Below are 8,187 nucleotides of genomic sequence, written 5' to 3'. Positions count from 1 at the left end.
ACTTTTAAAAAACCGCGCGTGAGCGTCATATATGTTGATAACTTGTCAGGCAATCACAATGTTCGCGTTGACATAACCTGTCGCAACTTATGTATAGACTTTATAAAATACCTTCGCTTTCATTACAATCACCCGAAGAAGAAACATCATTGAATATATACTTATTAATAAGTCTTCCAGTGTTTTACTCTACAAAATAGAATGTTATAGAAAATATAAGCCAAATGTTGGTTCATTAGAAATGAGAACAGTGAAGGCTATGTGGATTGTCATCAAAAATGACATGAATATTAATTTTGGCACTATATTTGCTGAAGACAATATTGTAACGACAATTGGCATTGTTGTCAAAGGGTTGCACAACCCTCAGTGCAGATTGACTCCCCCACCTGCTTCTACTAGGGTCCCTGCAATATGAAGTCCAAGTTCAGGGTTGAAAAAGAATCATTAAGAATTGTAACATCCTCTGAGGAGGTCGGTCCGTTCCGGGCCGCGAGCCCTTGGATCCGCTTTGTGTATAGTGGTGTGTGAGTTGTACCAGGAGTGGAGAACCCGTTCCAGCAAAGGTCAGATGTATTATGTATTAGCTATTCCCTCCGTTAGTATAATCCGTTATCCGCGTAGTATATTCCGATACTCCGTTATACTATGCTCAGTTAGTATAGTAAGGAATAAGAATGTATCAGTACGTTAGGTTTTAGGCCGAGGGCATGGCAGTACGTAGGTACTGTCATGCGATCACACCTGTAATATTAAAGAAACATTAAAATAAGCTAATAGTACATTCTGTTTCATTCGCGTAGTTAGTTGGTTTAGTTTCCAAAGGTAATTACAGCGTTGTTTATAGAAGTCGGGTTAAGGAGTTGGTGTAACCCTTTCGTAATGGGGATGCAACGCTAAGATGTAATATTTGGCAGTCGTTGCATACCCCCCCCGAGAAGGGGGCATCAACCCCTCTCGTCACAATGATGGAAGCGCATTCGATCCTCCATAAACCCCCTTCACAAATTTTTAAAAATTTTAATAATTAATTTATAATTTTTATTAAAAGCTAAGCGAGTCGCTCCCACTAGTTGCGCTTCCGTTCTATGTAAATATTTAAGAAAGTTGTTTGTTGTTAGACTACGTTTTTCGGTAAATTTAGGAAATCTAAAATTCAAATATTGCGTAAATAATGTGGTAATTATAATTGTATTTTCCACGTGTATTACTATTTGTGTTTATCTGTGCATTTTCATTTTTATTGTGTACTTTTCTCGGTGACGTGGTAATTTTAATTTTAGTAGAATTTTACTACGTTGAAAATACATGTGATTTTTATTTTTTTAATATGTTTTGAGTATGGAATTTTAATAAATGTAATAATCTAGTTTAATTTTATTAAACCAAATATATTATTTTGGTTGCGGTTTGCGTTGATGTTATAATTGTTACCTAATATTTGTTATGATTAGTTCTAAAAAGTATATAAAATTATCGAATTTAAAGTGACTTTACTTATTTATTATTATTAAACTTTAACCTATTTAAGTCTATAATTTTACAAAAAATGTTAGATGTATTTTTTTTTAATTTTTTTTTTTCAATTCGGATTTTATTTAATGGTTGCGTTCGTTCCATTATGTTCCCCCTGGATATATAAAAAAAACTCGGTCAAATATTCATATCAATTTCAATTTCTGTAAAGTCATATATAAATCGTCAAACAGTTTTCGAGTCGTTTCAAGTATTTTGTTTTGTTAGTATAGTTCGAAAGATTTTAAACACATTGCCCAGCAAAATATATCGCGTTTTCTCCGTAAAACTCAAATTTCGTACACTTGACCGAATGCCACACACAAAACGTTTTTTTTTTCTGTCTTCGAAAACAGATATTAATAGCTAAATATTTTGTTTCACTAAGTTCTCTAATATTTTGGTCGATGACATATTTATGCAAAGAGCCTAAATATATTGCCATGGGTCCTTTTTTCTTTGGTGACACTCAAACACCGCGCCACAGGGCGCCGGTCGCCGGCGAAGTCCGTCGGGCGCCATTCGGTACTTGTAAAATTTCATATTCATCTTAAATTTCGCATAATTTAAAACATTTTTTTTCAATAATCATTATTATACTAAATAATATAATTGTAATTAATAAGAATACAGATAACCGCAAATAGTATTGATTCGTTATATTTTTTTAAAAAAAATTTCATTGCTTTGTTTGTGTTTCGTTAATCTTGTTCGCGATGTTTGATGAATCCTGTAATTACATAATTTTTTCGAGATGATTTGCGAATGGGACAGAATTACTTAGATTAGAGCATGATAGGTATAGGATAGTCAGAATAATACATAATTTATTATGCCTGTAAGATTGATGCTTTTTATTATTTTTTAGTTTGTACTTTCTTAATAAGTTAGTAACATTTTAGTTAGGATTTTGATAGGTTTAGGATAATTAGGATTAGTCTTGTTTTATATAATTCAAATATGGGTGTTTTAATCCAACATTGGTTTTGTACCGTTGAAAATTAACTAATGAGATAGCAAATATGTTTAAAACGGAGTATGTTCGGTTGCTTACCTTTTCATTCGTTTTTATGATTTTTCACGGAGGGAATAGTATTTAGCATGTCTATGATTCGAAAAGAAAGTGAATTTTTAAGGAAACGCGTACCGCGTACGTAAAAATTGCATGGAGAACGCAATTAGAGTTTGAAAGTAGAGTTTACAAAAAATGTATATGCTAGGCAAACAGTGCCGCATTGGATCTGTCTACTTTATTATGATTATTATTCTTTATTAGTTAAAAGAATTACATCATAGACATGCTAATTGTATCTGATCAGCTGGATGGTTCTGTAATTAGTTTTCATAATGTAATTGGTTTGTAGTATTAGTATAGTTTTTTATATTTTATATTTTAACGTCGTGTATTTTCGTGTTTTTTTAAGATGATGCAATAATCAATTAGTTTTAATAATTTTGATAACGTTTTTCTTGTCTTTTTTAAATATTTTCTCTTTTTTTATTATTACGCGCACTAATGTTGGCCTCAGTTATGCCAGCTCAGCATTGTCTGGTGCTCAATTCGCGGCTTTATCCAACCGATCTTACAAATACGTAATAGGATTGGGATATGATTTCTTTGCATAACGATCACAACGGCTATCGCGATCAGTTTAGTTATACATCGTATGCGGCACGGTAACGAAAGGACTAGCCAACCTTCGTTAATTAGAGCAGATTGCAGGCATAATTTGTATTTTAGAAGTCGTATCTCTGCGGGTGCAGAGACCCTGGCAAGGGCTTCACTCGGTCTTGCCAAGTACGGACCTGTACCCGACGGTTGGATTAACGTTCTTGTGGTGTGAGTCATACAGATAGAACGGCCAGTGACACTTTCTCGCTGTTTTTATCTATCAAATAGTTTTTTCTCTTCTTCATGTTAGTCTAATTTTTACTAATTTTAATGTTTTATTACTTCATAACATTTAGTTTTTCTATCATACGCGAAACTTATTTATTCTTACCTATGTATCCTAGTTATCATTATTATACCATCCGCTTTGTTCGCCATTTTAGTATATTCGAACCATGTTTTTTTATATATGTATATATCGTTGTGCCGTTTTTTTAGCCGTGCGTCGCGAAATGTTTGGTTTGGTTTACGGATAGAGTTTATAGCCTTTGTTACAAGGTAATCAGAGTATAGAGGGCAATTTTTTTAGTCGAGACGATAAATATGTTATGGTGCCCGATGGCCTATGTATCAATAAATAATGGTTTTATCTCTATTAACTATTATTTTCGTCGCTTTTTTATTGATAATGTCACCGTAAAACAAACCAAACGAACATTTGTACAGAGATATCAAAGGGATTTTTGTTATCATTGGTAATATACGTGAAGCATCGTATAATAATTAATTACAACTGAGGGTATTCTTTAGTCTCCAGTAAAGATTTGTGGAACATAAGAAAAAAAATTAAAACCATACCGTACATTAGGCAATGCAATACCGATGGGAAATTTCAATACCGGTATTTCGGTAATTTTTCATTTTAAAACCGGAATACCGGTAAATTACCGGTATTTTTATTGTCTTAAACAAACGTAAACTAAATTGAAAGTTACTAGTACAAATATAAAAAAAATGTATATACAACTACAACTATATTCAACTAAACAATAAGAACAATAAAATAAAACAATAAGTTTTTTTTTAAATAATAATTTAACAAAATTATATCCAATTTAATTAATTCATTATCACTATCGACGAGTATATTGAGTACTTTTCACCAAAAACCAACTTATAAGTAAGAAAGACCAAAAACTCATAAAAGATCATATTACATTATTATAATAAACTGTATTGTCTGTGTCCGATGTGTTAAATTAGCATAATCTCCAATATTTTAAAAAAATATTTTTTCTACACTAACTTAAGATCGGATACTTTGTCGAGATAAATAATAAGTTACTATAATTGTTGAGTATTGTTATTTAAAACAATGTGATGCTTCTATAGCATGTTCAAACTTCGAAACGTTTTCGAAAAATAATATTTTATAATTGTAATAAGAAGCAAAAATATTTAGTTAGAAAAAAATAAAGATTACGCAGGTGTAATCTGTATGATATAAAATATTTTGGCGCAAATATCACTTAAAAAACCGTTACATTTTTACATAAGATGAAACAAACATGATTATCTATCAGTCCAATTCTATTTGTTGTAACACTATATGAAGCCTTTAGTAAAGCAATAAATATTCAATTTAATGACGAAATGAGATAATATTTGACATTTGTTTATCCTATAGAATCACTTGAAGATATAGCTGTTCATGCGATTATGGAATTTAAAGATAAATTTGTTCCGAGAAATTAAAACTTTAGTGTTAAATGTATCAAATAGGGCTTATGTAAAAATACCGAAAATACCGGTATTTTTGGGGTAAATACCGATAAAAATACCGCCGAAAAATCGGGCGGTTTACCGGTAATTCGGTATACCGGTAAACCGGTATTGCATTCCCTACCGTACATACAAACACCCAACTGATATACTGACTATATCAGTGTGAACTTTGGGTAGAGGAGAACAGGCGAAAGGAGCAATTTTCAGTATTGTTTCATAAAAATGTCAACACTGTTGATTATGGGCTTAGAAAGGAAGATTATATGTTAATAACTATGACTAAGAAGCAGGCGGAAATGTTGAAGGAATTTGGCACAGACATAATTTGCTTTGATGCCACCCTTGGAACAAATTGTTACAATTACCAGTTGCATACATTAATGGTGATTGATGAATTTGGAAGCGGAATTCCAGTTGCATTATTTTGCAAACAGACAAGATGAAGTAACGTGAAAATATTTTTTGAAGAAATCTCTAAGGCAGTCGGTAAAATCAAACAAAGTCATTCATGACAGATGTCTGCCCAGCATATTTCAATGCTTGGTCGTCTGTCATGGGTGCTCCACAGCATAAACTGTTATACTCTTGGCACGTGTCCAGGAGTTGGAAGAGGGCAGCTGCCAAGATTGAGATAAAAGAGGCTTAATGTATGAGAAATTGATAACTATAAAAATGATTTTAGATGAAAGGGAATTCAGGTCTAGTTTAATTAAATTTTTGGATGAGCTTGAGTGAGATGATGATACAAAATCATTACTGCTACCGTGAAACTACATGGGCATATTGCTATAGGAAAGGATTAGGGACTAACACTAACATGTTCTTAGAAAGCCATCATAATCAAATGAAGAAACGAGTCATGGGAAGAAAATACAGTAAGAGAATGGATAAGGCCATTGTTATGGTGTTAAGGATTGAAGCGGAAACCTTTTGTTACAGAAATAAAAGAATAAATTGAATTTGTATATCAACAAGATAGAGAGAGACAACAAAAAGGCATAAGAGAAGTGAAAATATAAAGCAGATACAAATTATTTCCGATAAACAGTGGAATGTATTATCATATGTGGTTACACAGGCTAATCAAACATGTAACAGTTTTTGTATAAGATGCGAAAAGTGCAAGATTTGCTTTCATACATATTCTTGCACTTGTGTGGACTATTTAATTAGGTCAATCATTTGTCAGCACATGCACGCATGTGTAACATTTTTCCCAACTGACACTGGCTTTAAGCGTGAATTGTTAGAAAAAGATATGGATAATCCAATTTTGTTAGAAAATCCATACAAACTTTGATTTGAACTTGCCCAATGATGTGCAGATTATCGCAAAAATAATTGGAAAAGTTGAAAAACCTCAAAAGATGAAAGTAGATTCTGTCCGGCTTTTTATTTCAGTGAATAGTTCGAACGAAATGGTTTCTTCAACCAACAGCAATAATTTAAATGATCTTTATGCTTAGATCAACAACAACAAAATAGCAGAGAGCCAAGCTAATAAATTATTAGCAATATTAAATACAAACTTTGATTTGAACTTGCCCAATGATGTGCAGATTATCGCAAAAATAATTGGAAAAGATGAAAAACCTCAAAAGATGAAAGTAGATTCTGTCCGCTTTTTTATTTCAGTGAATAGTTCGAACGAAATGGTTTCTTCAACCAACAGCAATAATTTAAATGATCTTTATGTTTGGATCAACAACAACAAAATAGCAGAGAGCCAAGCTAATAAATTATTAGCAATATTAAATACAAACTTTGATTTGAACTTGCCCAATGATGTGCAGATTATCGCAAAAATAATTGGAAAAGATGAAAAACCTCAAAAGATGAAAGTAGATTCTGTCCGGTTTTTTATTTCAGTGAATAGTTCAATCAACGATATGGTTTCTTCAACCAACAGCAATAATTTAAATGATCTTTATGCTTGGATCAACAACAACGAAATAGCAGAGAGCCAAGCTAATAAATTATTAGCAATATTAAATACAAACTTTGATTTGAACTTGCCCAATGATGTGCAGATTATCGCAAAAATAATTGGAAAAGATGAAAAACCTCAAAAGATGAAAGTAGATTCTGTCCGCTTTTTTATTTCAGTGAATAGTTCAATCAACGATATGGTTTCTTCAAGCAATAGCAATAGTTTAAATGATCTTTATGCTTGGATCAAGGAAAACCAAATACCAGAGAGTCAAGCTAATAAATTATTAACAATAATAAATACAAATTTTGATGCTAATTTACCCAATGATGTGCAGATTATTGCACAAATAATTAGAAAAGAAGAAAAAGCTCAAAACGCAACGGGTCTTGAATACCAGCATCCCTCCTCATCAAGTACTGAGGAGCAATCTTTAGCGAGTAAGTATTAAAATAATAAGTAAGTATTAATGTAATAAATTATTAAAAGTATTGATAAAAGCTGTATATTCAATAGGAAATAATGAGCCAGCCATTGAAGAAAAGCTTCAATCTTTAGCAAGTAAGTATTTTGTTTATCATTATTTTCTTAATAATATCAGAAATTGTACATAAGCCCACAATTTGCTTAGTCTTCTGCTTTTTTTGGTAGGTTGGAGAGAAAAACAGAGTTTTGGTACAGGCCCGGGCCCGGCACTGAGTATATGCCAACATTATTAGATATAATATACATATATAATAAAATAGTATAAACATAATCAGAAGAGTGGCTGACCGCTGAGTTGCCCTCTCGAGAAAAGTGGTAGGCTGAAAGTAGATTCTGTCCGCTTTTTTATTTCAGTGAACAGTACAATGAACGAAATGGTTTCATCAACCAATGGAAATAGTTTAAATGATCTTTATGATTGGATAAAAAACAACGAGATACCAGAGAGTGAAGCCAATAAATTATTAGCAATATTAAATATAAACTTTGATTTGAACTTGCCCAATGATGTGCAGATTATCGCAAAAATAATTGGAAAAGAAAAAGCTCAAAACGCAACGGGTCTTGAATACCAGCATCCCTCCTCAAGTATTGAGGAGCAATCTTTAGCGAGTAAGTATTAAAATAATAAGTAAGTATTAAAGTAATAAATTATTAAAAGTATTGATAAAAGCTGTATATTCAATAGGAAATAATGAGCCAGCCATTGAAGAAAAGCTTCAATCTTTAGCAAGTAAGTATTTTGTTTATCATTATTTTCTTAATAATATCAGAAATTGTACATAAGCCCACAATTTGCTTAGTCTTCTGCTTTTTTTTGGTAGGTTGGAGAGAAAAACAGAGTTTTGGTACTAAATCA

The sequence above is a fragment of the Ctenocephalides felis genome, unplaced genomic scaffold (assembly GCF_003426905.1).
Source record: "Ctenocephalides felis isolate EL2017-DRISC unplaced genomic scaffold, ASM342690v1 CF-g0.4_SCAFFOLD_02355, whole genome shotgun sequence".
NCBI classification, from domain to species: Eukaryota; Metazoa; Arthropoda; class Insecta; order Siphonaptera; family Pulicidae; genus Ctenocephalides; species Ctenocephalides felis.
Note: the sequence above shows the minus strand (reverse complement) of the source record.